The sequence below is a fragment of the Mustela putorius genome, unplaced genomic scaffold (assembly GCF_011764305.1).
Source record: "Mustela putorius furo isolate JIRA1106 unplaced genomic scaffold, ASM1176430v1.1 tig00000228_pilon_pilon_pilon, whole genome shotgun sequence".
Lineage (NCBI taxonomy): Eukaryota > Metazoa > Chordata > Mammalia > Carnivora > Mustelidae > Mustela > Mustela putorius.
In genome coordinates this window covers 4,013,565-4,026,429 of record NW_025421322.1, presented here as the reverse complement: position 1 = coordinate 4,026,429, position 12,865 = coordinate 4,013,565, and the positions used below count along the sequence as shown (strand labels likewise).

The window sequence follows — 12,865 nt, the reverse complement described above, 5'->3', positions numbered from 1 at the left end:
AATTTTAAAAATAGGTGGAAAAAAAAGTATGTGTCTCAGACTCATTTGATCATGCAAATACTTAATGAGTGAGAGCTACATAACAAGTACTAATCTAGATACTGCAAAAACAACAACCACAACAACACCCCTTGCACTCCTCAAGCTTACAACACATTACTTGTATGTATCTAGATAAAATTAGATAAATTATTTTTTAAGACATACTTTTCTAGATGCAATGTGGTATCCTGATTTGGATCATATTAGGGAAAACAACATTATGAAATTCAGTTAAAATCTGGAATTTAACAAAAATGCACCGGTGTTGGCTTCCTAGTTTTGATACATGTACTATGATAGTATAAGATGTTAACAACGGAGAAACTGAGTAAGGAATCTATGTGAACTCTCTATACGTAGCAAGTTTTCTGTAAACCTAAAACTGATCCAAAGTATTTATTTTTTCAAAGGTATTCTGCCCATATTTACTAATGAGACCCTTCCTTACTCTTGTGAAATGGATATATTATTCAAACATTAAGGCAAAGTAAAAAATCACATTAAAAAAAGAAACAGTATTTAACTTAAGTCAAATAGAACTTATTAAACCAGAAAGTTTTCATTTTAAGCCTGATAACTTATTTATGCTTAAAATCAACTAATTATTTTTATTTTTTGTAACAAAAAGTTTATATACAAGCCCTTATTTTTTAGATGCTTCTTGAACTGGTATACACAATGTTGTTATTTTAAAATACAATTCTATAAAATGCTAAAGTAAAATTCAGTATTTTAAACTTGATCACCCTTCAGCTGTCTACAATTATTGTACAGAAAAAGCAATTAATTGATTAAAAGGACTCAAACATTACAAGAACAATCTTCAACATGATTTTTTAAATGCTACATTTAATTTGGCATGATTTTTGTTGGATTGATATCAACTGTTCAGAATGCTAATGTTAGAAACATGACCTTATTTTCTGACCAAAATATGAACCACAAATTAATTCCATACATTCTTTGAATCTAAGCTGAACAATGAATTCTAATGTTTTCCTCCTAAATCTCAACATATTTCACTTAGACAAACTTTAGAAACATAAATGTTCTAAATTTTTAAAAGATGTATTAACTAATGACAAGTACTGCTCTAAAAGTCTATAAAAGTTTTATGTGTAAATACAAACTATTCTGAATCAGTTTAATACAATTCTCATCAATGAGCAGATATATACCAGAATAATTTCAAACTGAACAAAAATATGCAAAAATCACCAGAAAAGGCAGAACTTTACTAACAATCCTAAAATTCCCTCACAAAATTAGATTAAAAATAACTTCTTTTGGGTCAACTAAAACTGGCAATATACCATATGATTTAACTCTTATGTGGAATCTACAAAACAAATGAAAAAAAAACAACAAAAAAGAATCATCAGACCAATAAATACAGACAACAAACTGATGGTTGTAAGAGGGGAAGAGTGTAGAGTGACAGGCAAAATGGATGAATAAGTAAAGGATATACTGGCTTCCATTATGGAATGAACAAGTCGTGGGAATATAAAAGGCACAGACAGCATAGGGAATATAGTCAATGACATTATAATAGTGTTGTATGGTGTCAGACGGTAACTACACTTGTGGTTAGCATACCATAAGGTATAGAAATATTGAATCACTATGTGGTACAGCTGAAACTAATGTAACATTGTATATCAACTACACTCAAAAAAAAATTACACCAAGAAAACTTGTAAGTAAAATTTAAGTTCTCAACACAATGTTAATTCACACTGCTGTTACTAAGATGTTTCTATCTTCTAGAACTGAAATTTGAATATACTCCTAATTAATGCAATTAAAATCATTATGGCCAAAAACATCTATTAAATGCAGAGATAATATCATGAAAAAAAATTTGTTAACACATTTAAAAAATAAAATTAACAATACATGTAATATTAGTTGGCAATGGTTGGCTATGTGTGTGTGTGTTTTTAAACATTTTTTTTTAAACATTTGAGAGAGAGGACGGAGTCAAGATGGCGGAGAAGTAGTGGGCTGAGACTACTTCAGGTAGTAGGAGATCAACTAGATAGCTTATCTAAGGATTGCAAACATCCACAAATCCAACGGGAGAGCGAAGAGAAGAACAGCAATTCTATAAATAGAAAATCAACCACTTTCTGAAAGGTAGGACTGGTAGAGAAGTGAATCCAAACTGACGGGAAGATAGACCGCAGGGTGTAGGGCCGGCTCCCGGCAAGCAATGGAGCAACGGAGCACAAATCAGGACTTTTAAAAGGCTGTTCCACTGAGGGACATCGCTCCAGAGGCTAAACTGGGGTGAAGCCCTCGTGGGGTCAGCCTGGCCTCAGGTCCCGCAGGGTCACAGAAAGATCGGGGGTGTCTGAGTGTCACAAAGCTTGCAGGTATTGGAACGGGGAAGCCGGCTACAGAGACAGAGCCAAGGAGTGAGCTCTCAGCTCGGGGTTACCTTGAACCGGTTGCAGGCTCAGTGACTTCAGAGCACGGCCGGAGGCCAAGGAGACAGGAGTAATTGGGTGCTATTCTCTGAGGGCGTACTGAGGAGTGGGGCCCCGAGCTCTCAGGTCCTCTGGGCAGAGACCGGGAAGCCACATTTTCAATCCCGTTCTCCAGAACTCTATAGAAAGCGCTCAGGGGACAAAAGCTCTGGAAAGCAAATCGGAGCGGATTACTCAGCCCAACCTCTGGTAAGGGCGGTGCAATTCCACGTGGGGCAAAGACACTTAAGAATCACTACAACAGGGCGCCTGGGTGGCTCAGTGGGTTAAGCCGCTGCCTTCGGCTCAGGTCATGATCTCAGGGTCCTGGGATCAAGGCCCGCATCGGGCTCTCTGCTCAGCAGGGAGCCTGCTTCCCTCTCTCTCTCTGCCTGCCTCTCCATCTACTTGTGATTTCTCTCTGTCAAATAAATAAATAAAATCTTTGAAAAAAAAAAAAAGAATCACTACAACAGGCCCCTCCCCCTGATGATCAACAGGAAATCCAGCCAGGACCAAGTTCATCTACCAAGGAGTGCGGTTTCAATACCAAGGAGAGCAGCGAAATTCCTGAGGAGGAGAAAGCAAAGCACGGAACTCATGGCTTTCTCCCCATGATTCTTTGTCTTGCAGTGAATTTTTTCTTTTTTTCTTTTTCAATTTTTTCAATTTTCTTTTTCAATTTTTTTTTCTTCTGCTGCTAAATTTTTTTTAACTTTTACCCTTTTCTTTTTTAACGTCTTTTAACTAGTTTATCTAATATATATATATTTTTTTCTTTTTTATATTTTTTTCTTTATTCATTTTCTTTTTTTAATTGTTTCTTTTTTTTCTTTCTGAACCTCTTTTTATCCCCTTTCTCCCCCGCACAATTTAGGATCCCTTCTGATTTGGTAAAAGCGTATTTTCTTGGGGTCTTTGCCACCTTTTTAGTATTTTACTTGCTCCTTCATATACTCTTATCTGGACAACATGACAAAATGGAAAAATTCACCACAAAAAAAAAAAAGAACAAGAGGCAGTACCAAAGGCTAGGGACCTAATCAAGACAGACATTGGAAATATGTCAGATCTAGAGTTCAGAATGACGATTCTCAAGGTTCTAGACGGGCTGGAAAAAGGCATGGAAAATATTAGAGAAACCCTCTCGGGAGATATAAAAGCCCTTTCTGGAGAAATAAAAGAACTAAAATCTAACCAAGTTAAAATCAAAAAAGCTATTAATGATGTGCAATCAAAAATGGAGGCTTTCACTGCTAGGATAAATGAGGCAAAAGAAAGAATTAGTGATATAGAACACCATATGACAGAGAATAAAGAAGCTGAGCAAAAGAGGGACAAACACCTACTGGAACACGAGGAGAGAATTCGAGAGATAAGTGACACCGTAAGACGAAACAACATTAGAATAATTGGGATTCCAGAAGAAGAAGAAAGAGGGGAGCAGAAGGTATATTGGAGAGAATTATTGGAGAGAATTTCCATTTTGTGGCAAAAGGAACAAGCATCAAAATCCAGGAGGTACAGAGAAGCCCCCTCAAAATCAACAAGAATAGGTCCACCCCCCGTCATTTAATAGTAAAATTTGCAAGGCTTTCTGACAAAAAGAAAATCCTGAAAGCAGCCCAGGAAAAGAAGTCTGTAACATACAATACTAAAAATATTAGATTGGCAGCAGACTTATCCATAGAGACCTGGCAGGCCAGAAAGAACTGGTATGATATATTCAGAGCACTAAACGAGAAAAACATGCAGCCAAGAATACTATAACAAGCTAGGCTGTCACTGAAAATAGAAGGAGAGATAAAAAGCTTCCAGGACAAACAAAAAATTGAAAAATTTGCAAACACCAAACCAGCCCTACAGGAAATATTGAAAGGGGTCCTCTAAGCAGAGAGAGAGCCTAAAAGTAGTAGATCAGAAAGGAAAAGAGACAATATAAAGTAACAGTCACCTTACAGGCAATACAATGGCACTAAATTCATATCTCTCAATAGTTACCCTGAAGGTTAAAGGGCTAAATGCCTCATTCAAAAGATATAGGGTATCAGAATGGATAAAAAAATAAAACCCATCTTATATTGCCTACAAGAAACTCATTTTAGACCCGAAGACATCTCCAGATTTAAAGTGAGGGGGTAGAAAACAATTTACCAAGCTAATGGACATCAGAAGAAAGCAGGAGTGGCAATCCTTATATCAGATCAATTAGATTTTAAGCCAAAGACTATAATAAAAGATGAGGAAGGACATTATATCATACTCAAAGGATGTGTCCAACAAGAATATCTAACAATTTTAAATATCTATGCCCCCAACGTGGGAGCAGCCAACTAATAAACCAATTAATAAAAAAATCAAAGAAACACATCAACAATAATACAATAATAGTAGGGGACTTTAAAACTCCCCACACTGAAGTGGACAGACCATCCAAGCGAAAGATCAAGAAGGAAATAAAGGCCTTAAATAACAACCTGGACCAGATGGACATCACAGATATATTCAGAACATTTCATCCCAAAGCAACAGAATACACATTCTTCTCTAGTGCACATGGAACATTCTACAGAATAGATCACATCCTTGGTCCTAAATCAGGTCTCATCTGGTATCAAAAGATTGGGACCATTCCCTGCATACTTTCAGATCACAATGCTCTGAAGCTAGAACTCAATGACAAGAGGAAATTTGAAAAGAACCCAAATACCTGGAGACTAAACAGCATCCTTCTAAAGAATGAAAGGGTCAACCAGGAAATTAAAGAAGAATTGAAAAAAATCATGGAAACAAATGATAATGAAAACACAACGGTTCAAAATCTGTGGGACACAGCAAAGGTAGTCCTGAGAGGAAAATATATAGTGGTACAAGCCGTTCTCAAGAAACAAGAAAGGTCTCAAGTATACAACCTAACCCTACACATAAAGGAGCTGGAGAAAGAACAAGAAAGAAACCCTAAACCCAGCAGGAGAAGACAAATCATAAAGATCAGAGCAGAAATCAATGAAATAGAAACAAAAAAAAAAACAACAGAGCAAATCAACAAAACTAGGAGCTAGTTCTTTGAAAGAATTAATATATTGATAAACCACGGGACAGACTTATCCAAAAGAAAAAAGAGAAAGAACCCAAATAAATAAAATCATGAATGAAAGAGGAGAGATCACAACTAATACCAAAGAAATACAGACAATTATAACATACTATGAGCAACTCTACGCCAACAAATTTGACAATCTGGAAGAAATGGATGCATTCCTAGAGACATATAAAACCAGTAAGGAGACTGAAACAGTCATCAAAAATCTCAAAACAAACAAAAGCCGAGGGCCAGATGGCTTCCCAGGGAAATTCTACCAAACATTTAAAGAAGAACTAATTCCTATTCTCCTGAAACTGTTCCAAAAAAAAAAAATGGAAGGAAAACTTCCAAACTCATTTTATGAGGCCAGCATCACCTTGATCCCAAAACCAGACAAGGATCCCATAAAAAAAGAGAACTACAGACCAATATCCTTGATGAACACAGATGCGAAAATTCTCACCAAAATACTAGCCAATAGGACTCAACAGTACATTTAAAGGATTATTCATCACGACCAAGTGGGATTTATTCCAGGGCTGCAAGGTTGGTTCAACATCTGCAAATCAACCAATGTGATACAACACATTAATAAAAGAAAGAACAAGAACCATATGATGCTCTCAATAGATGCTAAAAAAGCATTTGACAAAGTACAGCATCCCTTCCTGATCAAAACTCTTCAAAGTGTAGGGATAGAGGGCACATACCTCAATATCATCAAAGCCATCTATGAAAAACCCACCACAAATATCATTCTCAATGGAGAAAAACTGAAATCGTTTCTGCTAAGGTCAGGAACACGGCAGGGATGTCCATCATCACCACTGCTATTCAACATAGTACTAGAAGTCCTGGCCTCAGCAATCAGACAACAAAAGGAAATTAAAGGCATCCAAATAGGCAAGAAGAAGTCAAACTATCACTCTTTGCAGATAATATGATACTATATGTGGAACACCCAAAAGACTCCACTCCAAATCTTCTAGAACTTGTACAGGAATTTAGTAGTGAGGATATAAAATCAATGCACAGAAATCAGTTGCATTTCTCTACATCACCAAGAAGACAGAAAAAAGAGAAATTAGTGATATAACCCCATTTACAATTGCACCCAAAACCATAAGATACCTAGGAATAAACCTAACCAAAGAGGCAAAGAATCTACACTCAGAAAACTATGAAGTACTCATGAAAGAAATTAAGGAAGACACAAAGAAATGGAAAAATGTTCCAAGTTCCTAGATTAGAAGAACAAATATTGTGAAAATGTCTATGCTACCTAAAGCAATCGACACATTTAATGCAATCCCTATCAAAATCCCACCCATTTTTTTCAAAGAAATGGAACAAATAATCCTAAAATTTGTATGGAACCAGAAAAGACCTTGACTAGCCAAAGGGATATTGAAAAAGAAAGCCAAAGTTGGTGGCATCACAATTCCGGACTTCAAGCTCTATTACAAAGCTGTCATCATCAAGACAGCATGGTACGGGCACAAAAACAGACACATAGACCAATGGAACAGAATAGAGAGCCCAGAAATAAACCCTCAACTCTATGGTCAACTTATCTTCGACAAAGCAGGAAAGAATGTCCAATGGAAAAAAGACAGCCTCTTCAATAAATGGTGTTGGGAAAATTGGACAGCCACATGCAGAAAAATGAAATTGGACCATTTCCTTGCACCACACATGAAAATAGACTCAAAATGGATGAAGGGCCTCAATGTGTAAAAGGAAAACATCAAAATTCTTTTTGTTTAAAGATTTTATTTATTCATTTGACAGACAGAAATCACAAGTAGGCAGAGAGGCAGGCAGAGAGAGAGAGGAGGAAGCAAGCTCCCCGCTGAGCAGAGAGCCTGATGCGGGGCTCGATCCCAGGACCCTGAGATCATGACCTGAGCCGAAGCAAAGGCTTCAACCCACTGAGCCACCCAGGTGCCCCAAAACATCAAAATTCTTGAGGAGAACACAGGCAGCAAACTCTCTGACCTCAGCCACAGCAACATCTTCCTAGGAACATCGCCAAAGGCAAGGGAAGCAAGGGCAAAAATAAACTATTGGGATTTCATCAAGATCAAAAGCTTTTGCACAGCAAAGGAAACAGTTAACAAAACCAAAACACAACTGACAGAATGGGAGAAGATATTTGCAAACAACATATCAGATAAAGGGCTAGTATCTAAAATCTATAAAGAACTTATCAAGCTCAACACCAAAAGAACAACTAATCCAATCAAGAAATGGGCAGAGGACATGAACAAACATTTCTGCAATGAAGACATCCAGATGGCCAACAGACACCTGAAAAAGTGCTCCATATCACTCGGCATCAGGGAAATACAAATCAAAACCACAATGAGATATCACCTCACACCAGTCAGAATGGCTAAAATGAACAAGTCAGGAAATGACAGATGCTGGCGAGGATGTGGAGAAAGGGGAACCCTCCTACACTGTTGGTAGGAATGCAAGCTGGTGCAACCACTCTGGAAAACAGCATGGAGGCTCCTCAAAATGTTGAAAATAGAACTGCCCTATGACCCAGCAATTGCACTATTGGGTATTTACCCTAAAGATACAAACGTAGTGATCCAAAGGGATATGTGCACCCGAACGTTTATAGCAGCAATGTCCACAATAGCCAAACTATGGAAAGAACCTAGATGTCCATCAATAGATGAATGGATAAACAAGATGTGGTATATATACACAATGGAATACTATGCAGCCATCAAAAGAAATGAAATCTTGCCATTTGCGCCAACGTGGATGGAACTAGAGGGTATCATGCTTAGCGAAATAAGTCAATAGGAGAAAGACAACTATCATATGATCTCCCTGATATGAGGAAGTAGAGATGCAACATGGGGGGTTAAGGGGGTAGGAGAAGAATCAATGAAAAAAGATGGGATTGGGAGGGAGACAAACCATAAGTGACTCTTAATCTCACAAAACAAACTGAGGGTTGCAGGGGGGAGGAGGGTTGGGAGAGGGGAATGGGGATATGGACATTGGGCAGGGTATGTGCTATGGTGAGTGCTGTGAAGTGTGTAAACCTGGCGATTCACAGATCTGCACCCCTGGGGATAAAAATATATGTTTATAAAACATGAATAAATTTTAAAAATTTAAAAAATAAAAATAAAAAATAAAAAGATTTGAGAGAGAGAGAGACAGCACAAGTGGGAGGGATCAAGGGAGGGGGAGAGAGAATCTCAAGCAGACTCCGACACTGAGTGTGGAACTTAATACAGGGCTCCACCCCAAGACCCTGATATCATGACCTGAACCAAAACCAAAAGTGAGATGCTCAACCAACCTCGACATCCAGACACCCCAGTTTTTCTATTATATATATATATATTTTAAACATCTTATTCATTTATTAGACAGACAGAGATCACAAGTAGGCAGAGAGACCCATAGAGAAGGAGGAAGGGAAGCAGGCTCTATGCTGAGCAGAGAGCCCAATGCAGGCCTCAATCCCAGGACCCTGGGATCATGACCTGAGCTGAAGGCAAAGGTTTTACCCCACTGAATCACCCAGGCTCCCCTCTATTATATATTTTAAAGATTTGTTTTATTTTTAATTTTACAGACTGATAATTCTTTTCACCAAAGCTAGATCCATGAATTTCAATTATGAAATTTATAATAAAAAATAATTGGTTCCATAGAAAAATTCAGAAATGTAAAATAGCACAGCTAATGAATTTTTATCATTTTTGCTCCAACTTTATTACCAAAAAAATCTTCTAAATCAGTCAAGCTCAACTTTTGCTAAAACTCATTTTCTACATCTGTCAGGGTTCGTCATATTAGGAAATACTTGATTTTAATTAGAAAAGTCTTTAAAGACTATTTACTTAATTTAAAATATTTTTAATCTACTGTCTAGTGTAGTTATAAATTGTCTAGTGTAGTTATAAATTGTAAACCTTTACCACTGATTTAAAAAGTTTACTTCAAGTAGTTAAACAATCCAAGCCAAATTAAAAACACCATGAGAGCAAAAACCTGATTTTTTCTTTCCTGTGCTACATGCTACATTTCCAGTACCTAACAAGTTACCTGGAATAATACCTAGAATATTACTTCACAGGCTGGCCCCAGGAGTTTATCTCCTTCAGAAAAATGGTTCTATAATAATCCAACAAAGACAAATAAAATGGAAGAAATAAATTCCTAAAGAGGATCCCAAAATTTTGGAAGATGGCAAGCAGATGAGGAGATAGGCAGAAGGATGGAAGATTTATTTGTTGAATATATACTGGCAATTGCCTAGAGTTGGAGATACAAGTAGTCTTTAAAAATTACCACCGACTAAGTTTGGTGTACTATCAAAAAAGAATACCAACAATTTTCTGAAAAGGTTATCATTATTATTCTTTCATCTACTAATGGACATTTGAGTTTTTGTTGTTCTGGTTTGTTTGTTTTTTTTTAAAGAGTTTTTGTTTGTGTAATTAAGCTCTACACCCAATGTGGAGCTCAAGAGTCAAGAGTCCCATGCTCTACCAACTGAGCCAGCCAGTGCCCCAAGCTGTTTCAATTCTTTGGCCATCGTAAATATGAATATTTTTGTTCATATTTATTTCATATTTTGTTCATATCACATATGTTCATTTTATGAACATTCGTGTACAACTATTTGAGTGAAGTTTAATTGTTTTGGGTATGCACCTACAAGTGGAACTGCTGGGTCATATGATTTTAAGTTTAATGTTTTGAGGAACCACCAAACTGTTTTTCAGAGTGACTGCACCATTTTAAATTTCTACCAGGTTCCCATTTGCTTTTAACCAACTCCACCTAAGATCCCACCACTGTCAAATCACTGTTCGCATCAAGATCACCAAAAATTCCCACAATGCTAAATCCAATAATCCATTGTCACAAATGACCTACTATTGTCAACTTTAAAACATTTATGGTAGGGGCGCCTAGGTGGCTCAGTGGGTTAAGCCTCTGCCTCTGCCTTCGGCTCGGGTCATGATCTCAGGGTCCTGGGATCAAGCCCCGCATCGGGCTCTCTCCTCAGCAGGGAGCCTGCTTCCCCCTCTCTCTGCCTGCCTCTCTGCCTACTTGTGATCTCTGTCAAATAAATAAATAAAATCTTAAAAAAAAAAAAATATGGCATTCAGCTTCCAGATAGACACTCTTGGTTTTCTGCCTAACTTATTTTCAGTTTCCCACGCTATTTCTGCCTTTTCTTTCCAAATAATTAATATCACAGTGCCCCAAAACTTGACCCTAGAACCCCTCCTTTTTAGACATATATATGCTGGCTCCGATCTTAATAAAATCCTCACTCTCCCTTATATACCCAGGCCAAACTTCTAATCTGAACTCTAGATTCATTAATCCAACCTAACAGCTGTACTTCAATATACAGTGGGCATCTTAAACTTGTCTAAAACCAAACTCCTGATTTTATCTCTCTCACAGTCCTCCTCATGTCAAAAAATCCATCTTCAATTCTTCTAGTTACTCAGGAACCATCCTTGGATCGTCTTCATTTATGTCTCACAATAAAATCTATCATGAAGTTCTGTCCTCTTGACCTTCAAAATACATCCAAAATCCAGCCACATTTCACCACCTCCCCCTGCTATCATCCTAGTGTGGCAATCATTATCTCCTGCTTGCAAAATCCTCTCTAGTCTGATCTTATTTCTGCTTTTGCTCCCTACAATCTATTCGTAACACAGCAACCAGAGTGATGCAGTTTAAAACATAACTCAGATCATCCTGTAACTACTATGCTAAAAATTGTCCAAGAACTTCTTATCTCACCCAGGATTAATGACAAAGTCCCTAACCTAAAACGACCTACACAGTTTTACAATTTATGGATCTCTCCCCAATTCCATCCCTTCTTTGACCTGATTTAATACTATTCTCGTTTTAGCCCACTCTGCTCTGGCCCCCCTGGCTTCCTTAATATTCCTTGAACTTTTGGGGTCTTCACATTTGCAATTCTTAGAATTTCATTCCAATGTATATACACAGCTTTTTCTTTCATGAGTCTTTGCTTAAAGGTTCCCCTTCCTATTAAGGCCTTCCCTGACCACCCAAATGTAAACTCTTTAATATCTTCCTATCCAATAGACACATTCACTATTCCACTTCCCTCTTTATTTTTCTACTTAACCCTTACCATAATAAATGGGTAGGTACTAAGTAGCTTACTTGCTTATAGTAACAATTTATATTTTAAGAGATATCTATCTCATCTGTTCACTGGGTATCCTTAAAGACAAAATGGGGCCTGGCACATAGAAGACAGTAGTATTTATTGAATGAATTAGATACTATTCAAGGATATGACATGTGTGATAATATTATCAATAAAAAGCCAAGAAATAAATACTAGAAATTAAGTTTGGTCTATAACTGAGAGGGAAATAAGACAATATATGATCTAAGAACACACATGGGGTGCCAAAGTACTAATAATTTTATATTTCTTAAAATAAAAGGGTGCTCCTAATTCAAAGGGATACATGCATTTCTATGCTTACTGCAGCATTATTTACAATAGTTAAATTATGGAAGCAGCTCAAGAAGATGTGTGTGTGTGTGTGTACGTGTGTACATGCAATGGAATGTTCGGCCATAAAAAAGATTGAAATCGTGCCATTTGCAATGACATGAACAGAACTAGAGGGTATAATGCTAAGCAAATTAAGCCAGTCAGATATTTCACTTACATGGATTTTAAGCAACATAAGAATAAACAAGCAAGCAAAGGGAGAGAAAAAGAGACAAACCAATATATAGACTCTTAACTATGTAGAACAAACTGATGGTTACCAGAAGGGAGGTGGTAAAAAGATGGGTGAGAAAAATGATGGGGATTATGAAGGGCACTTGTGATGAGCACTGAGTGATGTATGCAAGGGCTGAACACTCTACTGTACACCTGAAATTAATATTACACCATATGTTAACTGGAATTAAAAACTTAATATTAAAAAATTAAAGTGTTCACTCTACTATTCTTTAACTGGAAAATATCTATTATATAGTCTCTTTTGACTATACACTTTACATGTATTTATTAATAGAGAAAGTAATCTAAGTATGTGAAACACTACTGAACACCCAAATTAAATGAGGACCTAGAAAAGAAATAAGACTATCTCAAAGAGTAAAAGGTGAGGAAAGAGTGAAATTTTATGTAAGCAGCGCTTTAAAGAAATTTTGTAATGAAAAAGCCAGAGATCAAACAGTAAGTCGAGGTATATATGAATTC

General features: G+C 36.9%; 1 protein-coding gene across 9 annotated transcripts in view; it reads right to left on the bottom strand.

Moving 5' to 3' along the window:
• The window catches only part of VPS13B (vacuolar protein sorting 13 homolog B), a 762,523-nt gene that overhangs the window by 672,035 nt on the left and 77,623 nt on the right, over nt 1–12,865 (bottom strand). The gene's annotated exons all lie outside the window — the stretch shown is intronic.